This window comes from Dasypus novemcinctus, chromosome 9 (genome assembly GCF_030445035.2).
Source record: "Dasypus novemcinctus isolate mDasNov1 chromosome 9, mDasNov1.1.hap2, whole genome shotgun sequence".
NCBI classification, from domain to species: Eukaryota; Metazoa; Chordata; class Mammalia; order Cingulata; family Dasypodidae; genus Dasypus; species Dasypus novemcinctus.
This window is the reverse complement of record NC_080681.1, coordinates 75847312-75873062: the sequence shown is the minus strand read 5'-3', so window position 1 is coordinate 75873062 and position 25751 is coordinate 75847312. Positions and strand designations below refer to the sequence as shown.

Sequence of the window (25751 nt, the reverse complement as noted above, 5' to 3'; positions counted from 1 at the left end):
CATTTTTCAAATGTTGTTTTCCAAGTTATTGTATTTTTGGAATATAGAACAATTTGTTAGGTGAATCCTTTTTTTAAATGCGCATTATTAAAAATGTTCTGAGTGGAGCTAATTGTCAACTTTATTAAGTACAGGGTTTTGTGCCCATCACATAGGGCAAAATAAAATCAAGTAATATAATCCTAACAACTGATCAGGAGTTTAGACTGTTTAAGGCCAAAATTAACAGCTTGTAGACCTTTTAGTTTCAACTTAGCTTTATATTAAGAAGAATTTGTGTAGCATTGAATTTATAAACTTTTGATTTGTGAATTCCATAGTTGATCTGTTCTCTTCCAACCAAATGTCTAGACTTGTTTGAATTTTCCACCCCAATTATATTTCATTTTCACTTTTTCCTTACTTCCGTTAACTTTAATAACTTCTCACATTCATTCAGTTTTCACTCTTTTCCTTGACTGTTATGCTAATTTAAAAACATCAGCAAAATTGTCAGAATGTTAGTTATCTTAGTAAGGCACTTGGAATTAAAATATTGTATGGGACTACAGTCACTAATTTTACTGTATTAAATATTAGGGGATATAGTTTGATAAATAATATAGCTTGTATGAAAACCCCAAGCAAATGTAGAGACTTCTGTGTAGTTGTTACCTTATTGTTTAGTCTACAGAAAATAATGGCTTCTATGTCTGATTTGCTTTCACTTATTAAATATATTCACCATGGGATGATGTCTAAAAAGTCACATATTATAAAATTACCCTAGGACTTAATAAAAATTGTGAAAGCTAACTGACCTAACATTTTATTTTATAACATTGAATATGGATTATATATAGCCAGAGATATAATTGAGCTTTACTGTTATAGCAGATAATACCAATTTTTAGTGAAAAGAGCTTACACTTTATTATTATTATTATTATTTTTTGCCTTTCCTTCAGTAAACTTGGATTTTTTTTGCAGTTAATCTATTGGACAATGGCATTCTAGACTTGTTAATAATTTTAGCATACACTCTTAGGTGATTTTTTTTCATAACAATGATGCTGAACAGATTGATGCACAGATTTCAGGGGCTTTGCGAAGTAAACAGGGTGTGGTGTGCCTTGGGAAAAGAATGTCTGTAAGTTTCTCGTGCATCGATCGCCTAAGAGTCTCACTGTAAGAAGCATAAACCTCTCCTCTGCCATCTGCTCGGCAGCCGCAAAGCAGCAACCATGCGTGATTATATCTCCATCCACATCGTCTGGGCTGGTGTCCAGCTTGGCAATGCCTGCTGGGGAGCTCTACAACCTGGAATAAGGCATCCAACCCGATGGCCAGATGCCAAGTAACAAGACCATTGAGGGAGGAGATGACTCCTTCAACACCTTCTTCAATGAGACTGGTGCTGGCAAGCATGTGCCCGGGGCAGTGTTGGTAGACCTAGAACAGTCCTTGATGAAAACTGCACTGGCACCTACCGCCAGCTCCTCCACCCTGAGCAGCTCATCACAGGCAAGGAAGATGCTGCCAATAACTATGCCCACGGGCATTACACCATTGGCAAGGAGATCATCAACTTGTTTCTGGACAGAATTCGCAAACTGGCTGACCAATGCACAGGTCATTGAAATTGGGATTTCTTGATAGTCTACAGCTTTGGTGGGGGAACCAGTTCTGGATTCACCTCCTTGATGATGGAATGCCTTTCTGTTGATTATGGCAAGAAGTCCAAGCTGGAGTTCTCTATTTAACCAGCCCCCCAGGTCTCCTCGGCTGTGGTCAAGCCCTACAAATCCATCCTCACCACACATACCACCCTGGGCACTCAGACTGTACCTTCATGGTAGACAATGAGGCCATCTATGACATCTATCATAGAAATCTCGATATGGAGCACCCAACCTACTCCAATCTGAATAGGCTGATAGGTCAGATTGTATCCTCCATCAGTGCTTCCCTCAGGTTTGATGGTGCCCTGAATGTAGGTCTGACAGGATTCCAGACCAACCTGATGCACTATCCCTGCATCCACATTCCTCTAGCCATATATACCCCTGTCATCTCTGCTGAGAAAGCCTATCATGAAGAGCTTTCTGTAGCAGAGATTACTAATGCCTGCTTTGAGCCAGCTAACCAGATGATGAAATACGACCCTCGGCATGGTAAATACATGGCCTGCTGCCTGTTGTACTGGGGCGATGTGGTTCCCAAAGACATCAACGCTGCCATTGCCAATAACAAGACCAAGCGCACCATCCAGTTTGTGGATTGGTGTCCCACTGGCTTCAAGGTTGGCATTAATTACCAGCCTCCCACTGTGGTACCTGGTGGAGACCTGGCCAAGGTCCAGCAAGCTGTGTGCTTGCTGAGCAGCACCACAGCCATTGCTGAGGCCTGGGCTTGCCTGGACCACAAGTCTGACCTGATGTATGCTAAGCGTGCCTTTGTTCACTGGTACGTGGGCAAGGGAATGGAGAAAGGAGAGTCTTCTGAGGCTCATGAGGACATGGCTGCCCTTGAGAAGGATTATGAGAAGGGTGGTGTAGATTCTGTTGAAGGAGAGGGTGAGGAAGAAGAAGAATACTTAAGTTAAAATGTCACAAAGGTGCTGTTTTACAGGGAAGCTTATTCTGTTTTAAATGTTGAACAGTTGCAGTGTAAATCAGTTAATTTGTATGTAGCAGTGTATATTCTCATATACAAATACTGACCTATGCTTTAAAATATGAACACTTTGTTACAGACCCAAACTCCATTTCTAATGGGTTTTGAATAAAGTATTCCCTGTCTTAAATAGAAAAAAAAAAAAAAAAGAATGTTTGTAAAGGGAACTATAACAAATTAAAACAGGTGACAATGAAGAGAATTCTTGTCAAACTAAATGACATACACAAAGTGATATTCTTAAATATTTTCAAATTTTGATCATGTTGATAGGACACAATTCTAGATATAACAATAGAAAATTTTGAAGACATGTAAAACATTCTTGTTGATCAATTATTTTTGGTAACAAATCTCAAATGGTTACTCCCATTAAAAGCTGCCATATGAGAAAGTTGTACTCTTCTGTTACCAAATATGATTCCTAGGTCTAAAACATTTTGTTGTAGGAGTGTCAGGGACATTATTTCAAAACTATCTGCCAGGACACATACAGTTATTAAGTTTTCCCATTTAAAAATGATGTTTTATGTTTTTTTAGGTGACTTTTTCAGTATTTTTAGCAGTGACCCTAATAGGTTCAGTGCCTAATTAGGGAAATAAAGAAATCCTCCCTTTCTGGTATTTTAGCCTTCTTCAAATAATAGGTAAGAAAGTGTTGAACACATGTATTTTAGACAAATCCTACTTGATTACCTTCTTTCCCTTATTTGGAAACATATGTGTATCCTAATTAACTCAATTGGGTAGATTTGTAAAGCATTCCCTATTTTTGGCAAGTGTTAGAACACAGAATTTTGGTTTTGGTATAGATAAAGAGGGAATAATGGGTAAATATCCTAGATTTATAGGAATTCAGGGGCATATACATTGTAAAACAATCTGCTAACTCAAGATGATGCTGAAATCTATTGTGTAGGCATTTTCTGTTCAGCATTACATTAGTGGAATCTTCATATATGGAGTGTCCTGGTAGATTCGGTAAGTTGACTGCTAAATTTTTTAGGTGCATAACTGGATATGTTAATATTCAGCTAATACTGTTAATCTTTTTTGTGTGTAGGAAAGGATATGAAAAGGTTAAAAGAATAAACATACGAACTTGTACTGAAAAGAAAGGATGAAGTACTTTTGTTTTCTGTTTAAACTTTATCTTCTTGGTAAGATTTCTCCCAGAAAGAAAGCTCATCATTTTGAGATACAGGTATCTGACCTTGCAAGGCCAAAATGAATTTAATTAATGCCACTATCCAGGTTTTGTCCTTAAATATACTCAGTAGCAGGGATTTCTAATGGGTTTTTCTTCTTTGTATTTTAGAGTATAAGCAACATTTCGCCAATTTCCAGTGCTCTTGTAATTTTATTTAAAGAACCACTAACAAAAAAAAGCTCTTTATAATTTGATTATTCTCTTTTGCTGTTCTTCATAAATGACTAAGAACTTTTGAAGAATACCTCCTACCTCATTAGCTACACAAGTTGCTGTGATGCTCAACCTATTCTACATAATGTGTTTAGATAAAAAAGAATTAGCAAAAAATCTAAAAGAAAGCACATCCTGACTTGGCTATTGAGGGGGAAAGAAAAAGAACTGAGCATTATTTAAGTGTTCTTGACAGTTACATGGTGTTAGAAGAGTGCTATAAAGTTTGAAATTTTTAAAAAGTGCTGAATATTTAGGTATTTCTCCTGAAATTCTTTGCAGTTCACTTTCTATGGAAATTAAGGTAATAAAAAGCTAAAAACAAAACATTGTATTTCCAGATAAACTCTAGGGATAAATATTTACATAGTCACAAAAGGTAATTCTGTAATCTGTAGTTGTGGAATGCCTGTATGCTTTGGTATATCTTCCATGGAGATGTCAATGAATATAATACTCCCATCTGTTAATATTTTAAATGTTGAAATAAAGACAAGAAATGTGAAAAAATAAAGAATGACTAATACAGAGAAGAATCAGAAATACTGATGAACAACCCAATGACTAACTTGATGAGCTCTTTACCAATCAAAATTTTACTTTACTCTCCTTTGTGCACACAACATACATAAACCTCTCTCTTTGAGGCATTAGCCCAAAAGCCCGTCAATCATTGCAGCAAACACAAAGTTCAGGATAGGTGGGTGATATGCAGTTAGCTCTTTATCAGAGCACTGTGTGGGGTATTCTCTTTATCAGGTACCTTTGTTCTAAAAATACTACTTATCTATATTCCACAAACCCAATACACAACAATGGAACTGGGATTGAAAAACCACAATAAATAAACCTATTCAGAAAATGAAACTACAGGAGACACATAGAAGACTGTATTCCATAGTAAGACTGAAATCCTGCCTGGCAGAAATGCTGAAGAGAATGCTCCTAAATCAAGCCCTGACCCCACAGTCTGGGAAGAGCCCCTCCATACTTTGTTCTCCCATTGTCCTCAACTCTGACTTCCGAAAATTATTTCTTTTTTATTAGCCTTTCTGGCCACATCTCTGAAGAAAGTATTGGGAAATATGTTCCGGGGAGAATAAGCACTTTTACCTGTCATTTTCTCCCCATAGAATTTAGGGGCCTCAAGGATTATTTTAAATCTCATGTAATCAGAATCTCTTTTAATACAGGCTGATGAGGGTTGCTTTTTTGTTTTTGTTTTTGTTTTTTGGCAGTACAGTTCTCCCAAGCTTTGTTATTCTCATCTATTTCATCTCACAGTCAGGTTTATTTGCAAATATCCACTCTCATCACACTTTGGGAGATTTAATTATCAAATTACCTTTATTCCTGTGCTAATCAACCCCCCAAGTTGCTCTATCCTCAGATTATCTCAGGGTAGCTTGAGGCAATGAAGTTTCAGATGGAGAACCATATATGAAATCTCAATCATGTTGCCCAGTTGAAACAATTTGCTGGTGCCTTATTCTTTATTCTTAGATGAATTAGTCCATTCAGAATATTTAACAGATATGAAAAACATGTCCTTAATTTACCCCCTTAATTTAACCCTTGCAGCAAGTCTGAGTTTAATCAGTCTTTTTTGTTCTAGAGTGTTCTCAATTTTATCTTTTATTGTTTGGTAATAATAATAAATTGGATTTTCTAGACATACAAATCCCCACAATTGTGGACACTATTTCTTCTCAAACAAGTTTGCAGGCCTATGTAACAGCTATCACAATACAGAATATTTATATCACCCCAAAAAGATTCCTCATTCCTTTTTTTTTTTTTTTTTTTACAAGTTTTAAGCCAGGTTTAATGAGTAAAATAAGGAAAATAAGAAAAGAACGTCTTTTTTTTTTTTAAAGAGATTCTGTAAAGGATAATACAAAGAGGATGTCAATATGTTCCCTGTCATAAAGTTTCACTGGATGCTTGATAACTATGTATCACTTCTAATCCTCATTCCCTTTTGCAGTCATCTGTCCCTCAACCCCAGCCCCAGCCCCAGGCAACCCACTGATAGTCTTTTTTTTCACTATAGATTGATTTGAATTTTATATAAATGGAATCATATGCTACGTATTCTGTTGTATCTATCTTCTTTCATTCCACATATTGATTTTGAGATTTATTCATGTTGTATGTATTGGTAATCCACTCCTTTTTATTTGTTGTGTAACTCCTTGGAAGTAGAACAGCTGAATCTTATGGCAGGTGTTAAACATTTTAAGAAACTGATAAACACTGTCCAAAGTGAATGTACCATTTTATATTTCCACAAACAATATTAGAGAGTTGTACTTGCTCTATATCCTGACCAATGCTTGGTATCATCTTTTTTCAATTTTAGACATTCTAACGGGTAAGTAGTGACAATTCATTGTGTTTTAAATTTAACTTCCCCTAGTAACTAATGATGTTGAGTATCTTTCCACGCACTAACTGTCCATTCTTTTTTCTTTCTTTGTGAATTATCTGTTCAAAATTTTACTGCACTTTTGTAACAGATTATTGTTGAATTGTAAGTATGCTTTGTACATACTGGCAAGTCCTTTGTCACATGTATGTATTGTAAATTCTTTCTCCCATCCTCTATTTGCATTTTTGCTTCCTTAACAATGTTTTTTGAAAAGCAAAAGTTTCAATTTTCATAAAGTAAAACTTATCAATTTTTCTTCTCTGGAATATACTTTTTGTATCCTCTAGAAGAAATTGTTGACTGCCCAAAGATTGCTAAGATTTTCTTCTTACTAGAAGAAAAGTTTAATAGTGTTACCTTTTACAGTCAAATCTATGAACAATATACCGGGTTACTTTTTGCATTTGAGAGGTAAGAATCAATGTTCATTTTTCCATGTGGATATCTGGTATTTCAACACTGTTTTTTAAAAAAGACTTTCCTGTTACTGAATTGCCTTACCACCTTTCTCAAAGATCAATTGACCTTATATATCAGTCTAGTTCTGAATTCTTTAATCTGTTCTATCAATCCAACATTTATTTATTTCTGTCTATTCTTTCAACACTATCAAAATCTCGTGGCTACTGTAGCTTTATAATAAGTCTGAAAATCTGGTAGTATAATTCTTCCAACTTTGTTATTCTAAATAAAACTTGCTTTGGTTACTATAGGTTATTTGCACTTCCCATAAATTTTAGAATCAGCTTGTGAATTTCTATAAAAAATGATCTTGTTGGAATTTAAACTCACTGTTTGTCAGTTTTGGTTGCCCCAAGGTTCTTTAACATAGTTCATTTGGCCAAAAAACTTGCAAGTTAATTATAGCTGCTCTCAAAGTAAAGTCACAAAAAACAAGGTGCTCACTTATTTGGTTCCTTTGCCTCAAGTTTCAATACCACCTCCCCAAATTTCATTTTATTCAGTCTCCAAAGCCCTCAAGTAGTTCATTTTTAAATTTTTCCCCCAGAGTTCTGCTATTTACAAGAGTAATTCTCTCCTTCATATTGGAAGTGAAATTTAATTCCAATTTTTAAAATAATTTTCATATGTTTTATGTTCAAATTTATAACTTTAAACTATTATGAAGTCTTTATCAGACTTCATAATATTATGAGAACAATAAGGATGTTTTGTTAAATATACAAAATCTGAAATTAAAGTTTATGATTCCCATGTTTCCATTTTATTTCAGCATCAGCATGCAATTTAATTTCCTATTTTGTTTTGCAAAATCCCAGCTTGTCACAAAATAGTTGCAAAATTTATAGGAGTTGTTTTAAAAGCAATTTATCTTAGGACATCAATAAATGAAATAGAAGTTTAATATGAGGTCTGCATAAAAAGGAATTAAATTGACAACATGATTTTCTAATCCATATTATTTATGAACATTCTATGAGACCAGACATTTGTTGTCAAATGTAGTTGGAACATTCTGCCTGGTGTATTCCACTAGAGATTCACAACTCGTAACATATTAAAGATTCTGAGGAGAAATCTTTTAAATGTAATTTAACCTGATATTTACCAAAATTATTTATCATGGAAGTCTTATTTCAAAAAATACCCATTTACAACTTACAGAATCAGTGTTCCACATTTTAGAAAATAGCACTATGGCTAACCCCAAAGGAAAGGAGAAAAGTAGCTAGCATGTATTGGGTACCTACTATATGTAGGCTTACCTACATTATTTTAGTCCTTACAGTAACAAAGTGTGAAAGATATTTTCATATGCAGAAGAGAAAACTGAGGCTCAAGAGGTTTTTTAACATAAAACACAGCCTCACTCCTCAAGCACTCTTGCTGAGCTAAAGGCTCTTGCACTCTCACCAAAGCCCAAAGTGGGCTCAGGGGGAATGCACATAAACAGGGACTCAGGAACTCTCAGTCTAGTAGCTGAGGAAGGCAACCCATATTGTTTTGGTGAATAGCCAAGCTAGTGGCTAGAAAAATACTGCTGGGCATCAGAAATAAAAACATTGAGTGAATAAAGGGCGAAGTTTAGCAATAAGATGAACAATTACTGGGAACTCAGAAATAAGATGGACTTAGGAAGGGCAAAGTGTGGAGGAAAACAACCAAAACAGATGTCATTTTATAAGGGTTATTAGAATCATGTGTAGCAACCAGTGTCACTATTTGAAAGAATTGCTTATGAAACTATATAGGTTAATAAAGCAGATAACAAATTTTCAAACATGTTTGAGTAAAAGGAATGCTAAAAGGTGTCAGAGGAGCGAGTGAGAGCAATAGCCAGCACAATCATGGAGGCTTCCTTAAAGAGGCGGGATGTGAATATAGCCTTGAAGTCAGAAAAGGACTCACAGAACTGAAGAGAGCAGAAAAAAAATATACCTGTCAAGAATTTTACCTCTACTTGCCAGGTGGCACATGTGTATCTACCAATATAAAATTTCCCAGATAATAATTTGTGAATTTCACATTTTATTGAGGGCCTACTATGTAAAAAATCTGTCAAAAAAAAAATGTAATTGGTGCCACTAAGTTTTTAAAATCATAATGATTAGTTTTACTTTTGTAATCAAATTGATTTTAGCAAACATTTTTTCCTTGTTCAGTTCCTTATGGCTTGTATATATAAAGTAGACTTTATGAGGTGAATAAGAAATCAGACACTTGGTATAACCCTGTGTGCCAGTTCCTGGCTTCAGAACCATTTTCCACTCTAAAATTATTTTTGCAAGACAAGTGACAGTTTATTTCACTGTAATTTTTTAAAAGCGGAAACTTGATTTTTTTCCATACTATTTTGACTTCTAGTGAAATGTTTTCCCAGTTCTGACTTCTATAACCCATGATATTTTCAATCATCAATTCTGTGCTAGAAATCTTTGTACACTTCTCAAAGGTAAGGACCATGTCCAAAATATATTTATTTTCTTTTCAAGTAAAGATTGTATTCCATTAAGAAAGTAGAAAACATAATGTCATTTTGTCCTAATAACTACAGATACTGTCTGTTAAAAATTTGGTTTATTTTCTTCCCATATGTTTTCAGTGCATATGCTTTTTACCTAATTGTGATCTGAAATTATATACAAAATATAATATGCAGATTAAAAATATCATATCTATATTTTGGATATATACTATTTCAGGCTAATTTTAGGGAATTTATAATTTTAGACAGTATGAAAAGAAAGTAAAAAAGATATGAACTTCCTTCACAAAAAGACAAATGTATACTTCATATATTTCTCTAGATGTTTTTTTAAATTTTCTTTCCTGTCTTGACCTATTTAAGATTATACTGTACATAGAGAATATTAAGCATAGCTAATACAGAGACATTCTAGAACCAGTATGTGTGATTATATAAAAAGGGGTTTAAGGACTGATGATAACTGTGTCTATCTGGTTTCTCAGTCTTTTCCAACTTAAAAAAAAAAAAAACTTGAATAATTTAGTATGTTTTTAAATATAGAGAAATATTATAAAGTATTCCCAAGAATGAAAAGATGTATATGCTTATATGAAGTGACATTAAGCAATCTAGTTGGTATTAGTCTTGCTTACATGGAGAAGGAAAAGAATTTTTTTCTTTAGTAATTTGCTCATCTCAGGCTACTTAACATCCAATAAGTTTATCTGCTATTAGCAAATTCAGAATTGTACATTACCACTTACTTTAGTGTTCAAAGATTGTAGGGGATTCCACTGAATTGTAGCATGAAGTTAAAGGATATTATGTGAAAAATGCATTTCTAGTACTGGAGAATTTTAACAACAACAAAAAAGTAGTAACAAATACAACAATATATAAAAATACCTACCATTTTGGAGTGCTTTGTATTTGTCAGGTTCTGTGTTAACCACTTCATATGGATTATCACTCATTCATTCATGCAGTCAGTATATACTGGGCCCTGTGCTAGTTGCTGGGAATGCAATAATGTAAAAAAAAAAAAAAAATCTGACATGGACCTTAATTTGCTCTCATAGAGCTAAAGATTAGTGGGGGAGACAGATGACTAGATCATGCTAACAACTGAATAATTACAAACTCAGTTGAGAACTCTAAAAGGCCCACGGTCTGAAAGTTCCTATAGCAGATAAAACTTCCTAAGATTAGAGATCTATGGAAGATTCCCTGAGGAAGAAACCTTGACCAAGATCTGCGGTTGAATGGTAGTTAATGTAGTAGAGGGGAAACAGTATGAACGAAAGCCAAATATGAATGGTATAAAATCAGGTTATAAAGGCAAAGAGATTCTAGACCAGGCAGGCTCTTATAAGCTCTGCAAGTATATCTGCCATTATCATAAGAACAATGGAAATTCATTGAGGACCTCTCAAAAATGGAGGTAATATGTGCAAATCTAGATTTTCAAAAAGCTTTGTCGGCAGTGCAGTGACGAGACTAAAAGAAGGCCAGAATTGATATGGGATATCTTGAACTAGAGTGATGGCAGAGATGTCATGAAAATTGCATGGGTACAGGAGAAATTCAGGGGGTAAATTTGACAGTTGTTGGGCCTGTTATGGATTGGTTCCTGGATGTGTGACAGGCAGGTGAAACAGGAGTGGGGGGAATCCAAAATATATGTGGCAGGATGACATTAGATAGGAGATAGGACATACAATCCCATTTCCCTTTGAGGTGTCCATTCATTTTACATCTTCAGCTCCAGGATAGGGCCAGGATTGTCTGAAGCCCATCAACATATCCCATCTGCAGACCATGATGACTGGCTCAGAAAAAAAGGTGTAAACCATTCAGAGCCAGTGAGATGCTAGGAGATATTCACAGGTGCCTTGGGAAAAGAGTGGTGAGTATGAGGCTGGGCACTGCTATGGCTTTCATGATAATGGGGAGCAGCTGGAGAGGTCAGAAGTCACTGTGTAAAGCCAAGGATGGAGGTGTCATTCAGAAAATCACGGGCAAGATAGGATGAAGAAACAGGTCCTTGGCGACATCATTTGGACCTTCAAATGACAGTTTTCTTGAAGCCAGCCCTACTTTTTAATTTTTAGTTACACTATTCAATGAATTCTCTTTTTCATTTAAAATAATTTGAGTTGGGTTTTCTTTAATTTAGCTACAAAGGACTGACAGAGATATGTGTATTTCCATGAATTAACTTTCTCCAGAAGCACTGAGCTGCTCTAACACAGATGAAGAGAAAGCAGATACAGGGGTTAATCTGGGATTGGGGTTTAGCCAAATAGCTACAATACAAGAGAAGGGACAGAAGGTGTTTGGGATATTGACAAGAGAGTCAGGGATGATGACCCATTCAGTCTAAACTAGATATGGAGTGAAGTAAAAACAAAAATCAAAGGCTGATGGATCTGGAGTAATGAAGGATCAATTCACTGAAGACCCCAAAGCAGTTGAAAAATGTTTGTATTAATAGTTATTTGATTAATACACAAGGTTGTGGAGAGAAAGTTGAAAGCTTGAACTAGTTACTAGTTAGAGATATTTTGAATGGTAACAAGGTCTAGAATAGGAGTGACAGAATAGATAGCTGACAGAGTGAAGAAGAAAGGAGTTGAGCTGTTGAGAAGCTAGGATATTGACTCTTCACTTGGATGAGGATGGGGCTTATGGTAGACAAGGAAGACTCTGATCCATAATGAAAGAGTAGGAGAGACAGACAGCAAGAGATATCAGAGATGAAGGGAGGTGGTAAAGCAAATGGGCACAGGCCTAATAGGAATAGGCTTACAAGATGGTGGGAGAAGTAGAAATCTGGAAGCAGAAATGTGGCACAAGGATTCAACAGACCCACTCCCAATCCTGAGGTTTATGGGAAAGCATGTGAGAGAATAAAGAAGTGCTGCTAGAAAAGACTCCCTGGAAAGAAAATCCCACAGGGGAAAAGCCGTATCTCAGTTAAATGAAGGAATGAATTGAACACTCTGAGAACAGATTGTGAGTAGAGAGGACTCTGCTGGTTCTGGAATGAAAATTCCTCAGGGCAGAGAGGAAGGATTTGGAAGTTTTCAGAGAAGTAGAGAGCTGGGACTGTGACTAGAGTTTAATCTAGCTTTATGGGGATGATGGTATAATTGAAGACCAGGGGGCAATGGGGACAGGCTTGACTTTGGGTGCTAACTGCTAAAAAAAAAAAAAAAAAAAGAAGAGATGATTAGTGTAGTGGAGAGATCTGTTTGAAGGGGTGGGTGCTAGCTTCCTGCAGAAGGGCATGACTCACTTGAGCCAAAGTAGTAGCAGCCATAGCAGTTTCCAGTGTCTGTACCCTTTTGTCTGGCATAGTTGTCATCTCAATGTAAATAACCTGTTCCCACAGGAGGACTGGGCTACACACCATCCCTGAGGCCGGGGAGGAGTGAGTCCAGGAACCACATGCCCTCTTGGCCTGCTGTGAACTAGGTTCAGCACTCCCAGTTCTAGCACAGTGCAGTGTGGACTGCTGCTACTGCTGTTGCTCCTTTTGTTAATGTTATCTTTGATTCACAATCCATGATCCTCAACCTCAAACTCAGAAAGCTCTGGGAAATTAAAAGGGGTTGGTTTAGTTATGTATTGTTTGTAAGTCTGCAGCACACTCATTTGGCAGTAAAACCCACTCTGGACTTATGTGAGGTGATCTACTGTCTTTATTAATATCACTTATTGTTTTTCCAGCAAGAAGGAAAAGAAGGAATGTATTTGATTTTGATTTTGATGATTGGGGTGTGTCCCAGAGCCTGTTGGAGTATTGCATAAGATCTCAAATTCCAAAATTTTCTGAATTTTTTTTACCCTAAGCCAGGTAAAAGATTGTTGAAGTACATTACAAGTTTGGTCTCACTCAGCAGTTTTTCTTACTCAGCCTTTAATAAGCTTTATGTTCTATGTGGATGTTAATTCAGAGAACTTCCAGTTATGCAGATGGCACCACACAATAAGTCACAAGTGTTTGTTTCTAGTGAAATTTCCTATGGTATCATTCAAGGTCAGCTAAGATACCATTCACATCTCCAAATCCAGTGGCATTACATATCCCTGAGTATAAACTATAAATCTAAAATAAGCAATTATAGTACAGTGATTGTAAAGATGAAAAAGCAAAATTTGAGCTACTTCAATTCTGTCATTCTATGTGACCACTTACAGTGCTTATTTGTATTTAAAATTTTAAGAAGTGAGTGAGTGTCAACTGAGAGGTGTACTAGTTTGTTTTTACATATAAAAATACTCATTTTTATATTTTTACTAGCATGAATATATATACCTGATTTAATAACGGAACATTTTCATTGTCTAGATTTTTCTTCTCATCATTATTTGTTTAGTTTCACGTGTATTACTGAAAATAAATTCGTCATTTCAATGAGGTGTATTCAATGATCTGTTTCAGGTGTCAGATATGCTAGGTTCACCATTGTTAATAACTTCTCAAGTGCTTTCATGGTATTGTTCTCTTTCACCAAACCCACCCCACCTTTTTGTTCCATTTGAATCTTAACTCTCCACAGAGTCAGGAGTGTGACTCTGATCAAGTGGCTTTCCTTTTTCAGTCATAGTTTATCACCTGGAAATTAGGGGCAGCAACACCTACATTGCAAGACTGTTGAGGATTAAGTTAACACATTTTTTCCACCCCTCTCCCTCCTCCATCTGTATAAAAATGGATTAGACTTACTACTCTCTAAGGCCCTTCCCAACTCAGAATGTCTATGATCTTGGGATCATAATAAGTAAACATTCATTGATCACCTCCTTTCTTAAGTAGGCATTTCCCCACCTGGGAAAAAACCCTGATCCCTGAAGCTTTAGGTATATTTAGCAGTTCCTGAAATCTTGTTCGTGGTCCCACAGTGATAACAAATGTGGATACAAATTTGTATGTACAAATTTTTTGTATATAGAAAAAACATGTATACAAATGTTAAATACCATATTTGCTCAACTAAATATACTGCTGTTACATGTTAATTATATGACTCACATAAAATAGGATAGACTTTCTTGGCAATGGAAAAAAATGGCATTTGCAGAATATGGTCCAGATTTTTTTTTTTTTTTAGCCTCTGCATGCATCTGTTATATTGCTGAGTTGAAAATACTATATTCCCTACTCCTCATATTAAGTTTCTTATTTTAAGGGCCTCCAGAGCCCCCCATACAACTCCAGATCTTCTTTCTAGTTCCTGGTCTTTCAAAATTAGAGCAAAAATAACTTAAGTATTTGCCTTTTGAAAGCTAGGTAGAATTCCCTTTGTTTTCGAGTTTTGCTTAAAGATCATTGATTCCTTTTTCTAACTGTAAGATGACTTTGGTTCCATGAAGGGAAGGATAAATATATTCAATCATAATTAATATTCTAATTGTAACTCTTACATGAGTCCCTCTTCATTGGTGAACAAAACTTTTACTTACATTTCATTTAATCTTCATGCACGCATACATGCATGCACATGCCCATTATTAAGATGCTGGTATCATTTCATTACATATGAGGTAACAGAGGTGCTGAGAGCTGGAGCAACACGACCAAGGCAACACAGGACCTTATATCTGTGCTTGACACCCCAGGGTCCCCTGTGCTTCCCTCTAAGGATCACTTTGAGTCAGGTACCCTCACAAGGTTGTAAGCAAGTTGAGGATAGAACCTGTATTGTATTCTCCTTCATTTCTCCAGAATTTAGCACAGACAGCAGGTTCTTAAAAAAATAATTTGCCAAAAATTGGACAAAGCTTTGCTTTATACAAAGAACTTTTACAGCTAATGCTTATTTTGATAGGTACACCCGTTGTTTCATACTGCCTTATAATCTCTTTCACGGAGATGAAATGGAGGTTAAGGGAGTTAAGCCAAGTCCCACAGCTTGTCAGCAGCCACGAAGGGTCTTGAACAGAGGTCTTCTGGAACTTAATTCTGATATCTTTCCAATAAACCATATTGAAATTTTAGAGCACAGATGTACCTTAGAGATTATCAAGTACCCTGCCTACATGGCAGATGGGAGGTCCAGAAATTCCATTTATTTAGGTGAAGAGACACTTCGGCGCTGAAAAGTCAAGGAAACCTGCTGGATAATGGTATAAACACAAAGAAACCTTAGTGAACTTGTATTTACCAACCAGAAGCAAATAGTCAAGATGAGGGACTCCTGCAGTGGTATCTGAATGACTCCCCAAAGAGCCAGATGTAACAAGCTACACCTTAGTGCAACTATTTGAGAGTCAACAGCAGAACAACCACTAACCCACAGAGACTAGCAAGGTGTTCTTTCCCTGGCCACCAGAAAATTACATAAATCCAACCTCTTTACTAGAGTGCCATCAGAGAGAGGAGGATAGAATTCAGAAAGCCTATTTATGAGAGAGGGAGATCAAATCACCCGAAAGAGTTAAACCTAGTGAACTTTCACCATTGAGATAAGTTCCTCCCTCCCACTCCTCACTCACAAGCAGATAGTAAAGTTCATGAGCAAGATTAGATTCCTTAAAGAAAATAAAGGAGCAATATTGTCTTATCACAATGTTATAATGCAAAGTTGAATCTTCTTGCATACTTAAAGATATAGTTTCTAAAGCTCATTTAGAATTTATTGGTTAATTCCAAGGCATTGAGAGGGCACAAAAGGAGAAAATCATTTCTATAGGTCTGTGATTTGTCTATGACAAATCATTGCATATTTGCATTCATATTTTTGACTGCCTACTCTAAGCTACATGGTGAGCATAGAATAGTGAATAAAATAGAAAAGGTAATTAATTCATTGTGTAAACCAAGGCTGAAGAGTTTGGTAACTGGTCCAAGGTCAAATGGTCAATAAACTGTAGAGCCAGGATTTGAACTTGGGTGAATCTGATTCCAAAGCCTGTTTTCTTTCTATCTCACTATGGTAGTTAAATGTGAACTATAACATGGAATTCTCTGCTATTTTTTTTAAGGGCAGATGTAAAACTTATTCTGTTTAATGATTTGCTAACCTCCCTTAACTGAAATGATGTTTAGCTAGAAGTTTGAACTATTTGTGCGTATGGGTCAGCTAGTTAGTGATGCCAGCTAAGGCTTGCACTCTTTCAAGAAAACCAAATGAAGCCCTAAGGAATTAAATACTACAGGACTGGTTCTCAAAACCTGGTCCCCTGAACTAACAGCATCAGCTTCACCTCAGGACTTATTAGAAATGCAAACTCTTAGGTCCTACTCCAAACCCACTGAATCAGAAACACTAAAGACGGAGTGCAGAAATCTTTTAACAAATTCTCTAGGTAATTGTGATGCATGCTAAAGTTTGAGAACCACTTTACTACAGACAAGGGGGAGTGCTAATTCTCTGAACTTCAGCACTCCTCAGAATCCTTCTTAACACATAGACTAAAGGAGCCCCTACCAGTGGTTCTGAGTTGTTATTTATAATTAGACCTACTTGCCATTATGGATAGTTCAATGAACTAACCCCACTGATGGAAAAATGGGGTCTAGAGAAAGTGACATATAAAAGATTACACTGCAAAATAGCAGCCAGAAATAAAGTATAATCCAGTTTGGTCTTCCAAACATCACAATGGTTTGACTGAAGCATTATTTCCTGACGCACAAAACCAGGACGGCGGGAATGGTGGTGATTAACTTTTATAGGCCAAGATATAGAGTCTGGTTGAAGAACCAGCACACAGCTGGGGGTTAAGATGGAATCTGACACCCAGGTTGGGACTAGAATAGGTCATCACAAAGCAAGGGAGGTGAAGGAGAAATCAGAGCATGAAATGGAAGAGCATCTCCTACTTCCACTGACCTTTGGGGTGGAGGTGGGGTGCAGCCTCCAGCTATCCCAGATCGCACCTCTGTTTTCCCACTCGGATGAATTGCCTCACTCCATGCCTGCTTCCTGGACCCTCCTCCATCTACAGCTGCTGGGTCTGATCTCCATCCATCTTCATCCAGGCTAAAGGCCCCAGCTCTGGGGAGGCTCCAGTCCACAGCGTAATAAGAAGCAGGATATCCTGGAGCAATGTTGCTGCTGAGAAGAACCAGGAAACATGATCTCCTAATTGTAATGAAATTACCTAGGGTACTGAGCAGGTAAAGAATGTTTTGCTTGGGGGAAAAAGAAAAAAAAACTTTAAAAGACTTCTGTGACTCTTAGTCCAACTTTACCAAAGCAGCAGTTGTTGCTGTGTTGTTTTTTGTTAAACCAATCCAGTCTAGAATATTCAGCCAATCTGTATCTATATAGCACTGAAGTATTTGAAGTTGGTAGAAATTGCTGGGTTTTTTTCATCTTTGACCCAGATGTTAGTGATTTCCTTCCAGTTGGAATTTCCATTACTTATCCAGCCTGGTAAGACACTTATTATCTTCAAGCCTCAGTTGTTTCATAGGTAAAACCAAGGTAATAATCAAAATAATTCCTATCCTATCCATCTCAGAGGTTAAGGCCAGGTAAGATAATGATGATGAAAGTGTTCTGAAATCTGTAAAATCTCACACAGATATGAACTCTGTGTTGTTATTATCACTTCATTTGACCATGTTCTATAGTCCTATTTACTAATGCATTTCATGGCTACATCCTGGATCTTATCATTAAAAAGAAATGGACATGTTAAACTCATATACAAATCTCTGACTCTAACTTCCCTTCAGTCCATTTTTCCCTTCCCACCCATACCACACATATTCTTTGACCTCATCAAGACTCTCTAATTCTTCCACCCTCTACTTCTTTTTACTATCTGCCTTCTTAGCCTTTCCTTCCTTCCCTACACACTGGAGCTTCATGGCCCATCACTTAATCATTTTGTAGACAATGCCTCTATGCTCCTAATCGCTTGTCCTTTTACCATATCCACAGTCAAATCGTCAGGCTTATATCAATGTAACCATCTGCCTTCTCCCCTACTCTTCCCCTAGTTTCCAAGCACTGTTGGAAGAAATGATATAATTGGATGAATTGGTGCCATTCCAAATTTATGGTCCTCAACTTCAGTTGGTTCCTGTTACCAGAGCATTTATTCCACATCGTGCTCTGTTCAAGTTACCTTCCCTATTATTACTCCCCTTCTCTAGCCAGATAAGGGATACTCTGAATCTCTTCAGAGAAAATAATAATAATAATAATAATAAGGCTATCAGGTGAGCCCTTGATAACTTTCCTTCCAAAATCACAAACTTAAACATCTACATCTAAATCCAACCCTATCTCTCTGGATCCTGTACCAGATAAATAGATACCCTCACCTATCCAAAGCAAATCCCTCCATCTCTTCTCAGAATTGATCTGCTCCTAAGTCCTCTAGAGATCTCTTCTTTCCTAGATAGTTCATCTCTAAAAGGTTTTTTCTAAAAATAAGGAAAGCAAGGGAAGCTCCTCTTATGTACTCCTTTCTAAACCTGTGCTCATTTCATAATCAAATTCTTCCAAAAAAGAATATATGATCACTGTCTTCATTTCCCCATTCCCTATTCACTCTTCAGTCTATGACAACCCAGTGCACCCACTGCTTCCCTGAATCTGTCTTGATAAAAGTTACCAATCTATTCCTAATTCCTAATTGCCTAATTGTTAATGATTATCAGTCATGAACTCACTTGACCACTTTGTAGCATCTCACTGATATTCTGCTTCTTCTTCCTTTTATAACCTTTTTTATTGACCTTCTCTGACATTTCCTTCTTAGTCTTACTTTTTACTGGATTCTTCATATCTGTTTAGCCTAAAATGCTGTACTTAGGTATTAATACTTCCCTGGTGATTTCATCTGCTCCAGAGGTTTCATGCAATGATTCTTTCAGGATGAAGATTCCCAATCATGAAACTACAACCAATAGTGTTGGGTTGACTGACCACTGGACATTTCCACCTAATCAATGTGTCTAAAACAAAATTTATTATTGAATTATTGTTGTCCCATTCTGGTTTTCCTTCTGTGGTCCTTAACTTAGCATTTGGCATCACTAGAGACCTAAAACTCTGAAAGTAGTTTTTGACCCCTCTCTGTCTCACACTCTTAACATCAAATTGGGCCTCAAGTCCCGTCTATATCTCTTCTCTCCATCATCTTTGCCTCTGCCTAAGTTGAGGCCTTCACCATCTCTCCATGATTGCTGCCATCATTTATTTCCTAATCATTTTCCTGCCTCCAGTATTAGATTTTTCTAATGTATTATTCATGTCACAGTAATCTTTCTAAAATAAAAATCTATTAGTATATGCTATCATTTTTTAAGCACTCAATATATGTCAGGTATCATGCTTAGTTCTTTACAATCATTGTCCCTTTTGAGCATCACAACAACCCTATGAGGGAAATATTGATATTCACATTTTCAGAGGAAAAAAACTTGTCTTAAAAAAGTTTTGATGCCTAAGACCACAAAACTACTAAGTGGAAGTAGTAGCTTTTAAACCAAAACCTGTTTGCTTTATGCGAATCCACTGATACAGTTCTCCTTGGCCCAAAGGATAAATCCAAACTCCTGACTTAGCATGCCACCTCCCTCATATACTCACCCCTATCTTATTTTCAGCCCTATAAACAGTTTGCATGTTTCCGCAGTTGCCATGTTATCACAGATTTCCTTGTCTTGTTTTATTCTGCTCTTTCTACCTGAAATATTATTTTCAGTGATGTCCAAGTTGCAAGCATTTACAGAACCTTCAACACTCAAGACTGGTGCCACCTACTTTACATGAAACCTTTACCCCTCCTCGCACTCAAACTGGAAGAAGTGCCTGTTCTTTCCTTTCCACCTCCGTGAACTCTGTAGAGACTGCTATCAGAGTATAGGTACAATTTCATCACATTTGTTAATGTATGCAGTTTCTTTCTCACAAGACTCTGCGTGAGCTTCTTGAAATCATCTTTTTATCTCTAGAACCATCTTTGACAGAGAGTACAGAGGATGGCATTCATAAAGTACTTTGTCATTTTATAAAGTTCTTAGAAAACATGAAGCATTGCAAGTATTTCAGAAATGATAAAGAACTTTTCTTATATCGTGCTCATTTCACCTGTAAGATAGGAACCCTCATCCCCCATTTTATCAAGGAAGAAATAATCAGATCTTTCTTCAAGCTGCAACTGATATCTTCAGATGGACAGAGATGGCCTGGAATAGTGAAAAAAAACGCAAAGATTTTTGAACTGCAGAGATCAGAGCTTGAATGCCAGCTTAACCCCTCTGAGTTTAATTACATATTTTAGGACTTTCTATATATCCCTTTTTATTGTCTGAAATCTTGCCAGCACAATATTGTAAAGAAGCAGGTTTCACCAGGCATTTTTGACTAGCAGACCTCCCGGGGACAAATGCAGAATTTGTTTTTCGAGCACTCTCAAAGGCCAGAGCTAACCGGTCTATTTGGATAAGGGGTGTGGAGGCTTCCCTAGGTTGCTACGTGACCTTCCGACATGTCCCAAAGAACAGATGAGCAGGGGAATCAAGAGAGTGAGGGCGTGCCTAGTTAATTGAGCAAAGCAGACTAAACAAGCCTACACATTTCCTTCCTCTGGAGTTTTAATTGAAGTTCTTTCTACCCAAGAGCAAAAGAGTTATTTGTTCACTTATTTAACATGCACTGAGCATCTATTCCAGGGCAGATCTTGGGCTGGACACAAGAGGTGAAGAGATAAATGAGACAGAGTTCTTCCCTTCAAGGAGCTCACAGTCTGGTGAGTAAGAGTCATGTAAATAGATAATAAAAATACATAGTGGTAGACCACAAGGGAACTTCGAACAAAGCTCTAAGAAACAGTAAACTCCTCTGCCTGGGACTTGAAAGCTGGGTTCTAAAGGATAGAAGTTCATGAAAAGTAGGATAATAATGAGCATAGTAATTTCAGAAATTTATTGATAACTTAACATGAGCCAGAAAATGGGTTAGGTACTTCAGACCATCATCACTAATTCTTACTGCAATCACATTTTAGAAACAAGAAAGTGAAACTCAGAGAACACAGCATTCCAAATTCATAAAGGTAGTAAATGGCAAAACTAGATCTCAGACTCTAAAAAGGATGCTCTTTGGTTTTGTGAAATATAAATATGATTAACCAATTTTTTCTCTTCATTTTTCTCATTAATAAGGAAAACTTGACTGTCATTTAACTAGTCTGCATTCATATATGTATCTTTCTGAACCCTGGGGGCCAAATGAGTTTGTTGTTGGAATTAGAGGAGATAAAAAAAAAAATGCCTAGACAGAACTTTTTGGGAGTAATGTTTCCATAACTTGTTTAGCTGCCTTTTGTCTGTTTTTTTTTTTAATTTTTATTTGAAATTAAGTTTGAATAAATTAAAAAATTAAAAAAATAAATACTATGCTCTTTCTCTGCTCCTATTTCAATTAAAGATCAAAGACAAAGAAAGTTTTAAAGCAGGATGACACATCAGGGGAAAATGAGGTGTTTAGTGTGGCTAAAACATTGAGCTATGGAGAGGGAAGGGAGTGAATGCTCAGACTGAAGGTTGACAAAGAATTTAGAAATTGGAAGGCCTTGTCTGTATCTCTTGCTTAGATTTTCTTTTCTTTATAATTACTAGGGAGCCATGATCAGATTTCTGACTTAGAAATGTCCTTCTGGCAGAAGTGAAGAGAAAAATTGGAGGCAGATGGAAGTCAGGGAAACTAGTCAAAAATCAGCTGCCTTCATCCAGGCCAGAGACTCTCAAGACCTGAATGAAGGATATATCTAATGAGGATAAAGAGTGGAAAATCAACATGAGCGGAGATGATGTTCTGGAATGGGTCTTCGAATAAAACGTGACTGTGCTTTCATAGAAGGGTCCTTTGAGATCATCTGCACTTTGCAGATGGAAAGTTGAGGCCCAGAGAGGGGAAGAGCACAGAATGCGGCAGCCCCAGAGGCAGATCCAGAGCCACATCTCCTGATTCACGAGGGGCTTGATCCCGTTTCCTCTCTTCCGGACAGCTTGTCACAGATGCTGTAACCCAGGTCCTCACCCCCACATCACAGGACATTCCCTGCTGTGCTTTGCAGCCATTTCTATACCCTAGTCCCTGCCTCCTCCCCAACTCATCCTGGAATACCTCCCAGTACCTGGACAAGATCCAGCCCATCTAGCGAGGCTGATGAGAGGAAGCCACCCAACAATGAGCAAATGTTCAGGGAAAACCCCTAGCGGCTCCTCAAATGAACTAAGGCAAAACCAATCTCCCCAGGGCTCAAGCTTCACTGAGCAGGCAGATTGTCTGAGAAGGACCAGGTGATGAGGAAAAGCAGGATGGTGGGGCCTGCAATTCCCATGGCAGGCTCTGAATTAGAAGCCCAAGTGCAGTCATTATTAGTAATACCATTTACCTCTCTCTGCATGCCAACAACAGCCAAGGGGAAAGAAGGAACACTGTGCAGAGGTGCTTGCTTACTGGAGACCTGTGACTTATTAATGTTTCCGGTCTGTGTTAAACAATGACCCACCAATTCCAACATCCTGCACAGACTCATGTTGACCTCCTCTAGCCACCTGTCCAACTTTCCAGGAGGCTCAGTTGGCTAACTTGCATTTCCTCCTAACCAACCCATTAACACTCTGATCCTTAACAGGGGGGGAATTGATATCATCCTTAATTGCTGCTTAATCCCCCTCCCCTAAAGAGTAAAGCCAGCAGCAGGAATGCACAGCCCACCAGCCAAGGTTGGAAGGCTGGGGTGCCCCTTTTTCCTTCAGCTAGTGAAGATACCACAGTTAGTGAAGACACCTCCTGTGTCTTTAACACAGGAGGGAGAGAGAGTCTTCCCTAGGTGGCCAAGTGAGTAGGCCTTGCAAAGAATAGATTAAAAAGTCTGAGTCTGTAGTAAGAAGTGGTCAGACAACTTTGAAAATGGACAATGTGAGGCCTGGAGGATTCTCAGGCACAGGTTATAAGCACCTGTGGTGGCTTTCTATGTGTCCTCAGTACCAGCTTACTTGGATGAAACCATTTCTTCTCAAAAGGCCAAGGGAATAAGGCTTCTTTTCCAGTGATTGCCTTCACAGCTTACCACAAAGAACCTTCCATGAGAGTCAGACTATGGCAGCACCTCCTATTCTATTTTCTAGAATAGAAAATATTCTAGCCAATTCCACCTCCCTGCCTGTGGTTATTTCCTTTTCCCTGCTTGGCATCCTCCTACCCATACTTAATGTTGCAGCTCATTTCACACCTCCTGTCCCATAAAGCTTTCTGAAACAAGAGTCTGAGTCAAACCTGAGCACTTACAGTTTGTTTAACAGGTGATCCCAGGAAACAGACATGAGGAAGTAGGGAGAGTGAAATTGAAGGAAAAAACCAACACAAGATGCTTTGTTCAGGTTGCGACTGCTGGGACCTCCTAAGAATGAACAGAATGCTTCCCAGAATTGTCCGTCTGTTGGATGGGAAACTGGAGTGTTTATTCTCTAGCTTCCTCCCTCCTCCCCTACCTCTACCTTAGGGTTACCTCCAGAGAATTGTCTTAATTTAAGTTCCCCTAGAAACAGACCCTGAGAAAAGGATTCTAGTGAAAGTCATTTGAGACAAATGACTCAAAATACCCATAAGAGAGTGGGATATCGAGAATGGGAGGGAAGGAACTCTATAAAGAATGTGTTAATGAAGCAAGTTGGCACCTCAGACAACTGGAGTTTAATCCTACTGGGGAAGCCATGGGAGTCATGGTAGAAACATGCCTCAGAGTTATCCCTTCAGAGAGGAGAGGGTGTTGGGGAGTCTTTATCCACAACTTCCATCTGTTGTTGTTTGAGGTTTGATGCCTGCCTTTGGGGTGGGTGTGGGGAACTAATTCCTGGGCACTTCCAGGATTCCTAGCAAACTGATAGAGTGGGGTCTGGCTGTCAGAGAAAGCCTGCAGGCAAAGAATTATAGTTACTGGCTGTTGGAAGTTGGGTGCATAAGGTTAGGAGACATGGGTGTTGCAGTGCTCCCAGGTTGTGCTTGCCAATGAGCTGAGAAAACTCCTAGAGTCTAGGAAGCTCTGAGGCAGGAAGCTAAAATATCCTGTCCCAGGGAGCTGAGTCTAAGTTATCTACCCCAACTGTGGCTGAAGTTAGAGGTGGGCCAAGGGAAAATGGAGCATCAGTGGTGAGTCTACCCCTGTCAATATGCCAAACCACACATCGACTTCTTTTTTATAGATTTGCTTTACCGTTTCCATGAATTTTTTTTGCTGTTAAATTTTTTAAAATTTTATTTAAGAATATCATGCATACATGAACATATGTGAACAATAAGTGTATAGTAAAAGTTGTGAACTTACAAAACAAACATGCATAACATTATATAGGGGACCCATACATCAACTGCCCACCAACACCTTGCGTTATTGTGAAACATTTGTTAAAAATTATGAAAGAATATCATCAAAATCTTACTACTAACTATAGTCCATATCTTACATTTGGTGTATTTTCCCCCCAACCTGCCCTATTATTATTTTTTAATATGTTTTTATTATAGAAGTTGTGAACTTAGAAAACAATCATACACATGTGTAGAATTCCCATACAACACCCCTTCACCAATACAACACATTGTGGTGGGACATTTGTTACAGATTATGAGATAATACCATCAGACTATCACCACCAACCATGGTCCATAGCCTACATTTGGCAAACTTTTTCTGCACCTTCCCCCCCCTCCCCCCCAATTATCAGCACAGTACATCTTTGGCATTGATGCAAGAATATTACAGTATTGCTGTTAACCACAGTCCATAGGTCACACCAATTGTATTTTTCACATGCTTTTCCATATTCTCACCACCCTGCAATAGTTACATACATCTGCTCTAGTTCACAGAAGAACACTCTTACATCTGTACCATCAACCACAATTCTCATCCACCTCTGGGTTCACTGTTATTCTGTCCCTAGATTATTCTCTAGCTTTCTTTCAATTGACATTAACATACCTAGCCGACACTTCCTAGCCACATTCCCAGTTATAATATGTTACCATCAACTCTATATATTTCTACACTTTTACAGTAAATTAAAACTTCTACATAAATTAAACATCAGTAGTCCTCAGCCTTCCTCTTATCTCCTAATAACCTATACTTTAGGTTTTAACTCCATGCATTTATTCTTTGTATTTAGCTCATATTAATGAAACCTTGCATTATTTGTCCTTTTGTGTCTGGCTTACCTCACTTAGCATGTCTTCAAGATTCATCCATGTTATCATATGTGTCTCAATTTCATTTCTTCTTAGTGCAGCATAATATTCCATCTATGTATATACCACATTTTGCTTATCCAT

General features: G+C 37.5%; 1 pseudogene; it reads left to right on the top strand.

Annotated features, from left to right (window-relative positions):
• The first annotated feature begins 1223 nt into the window (after positions 1-1223).
• Positions 1224-2584, top strand: LOC139439628 (tubulin alpha-1A chain-like; annotated as a pseudogene).
• Positions 2585-25751: the final 23167 nt, after the last annotated feature.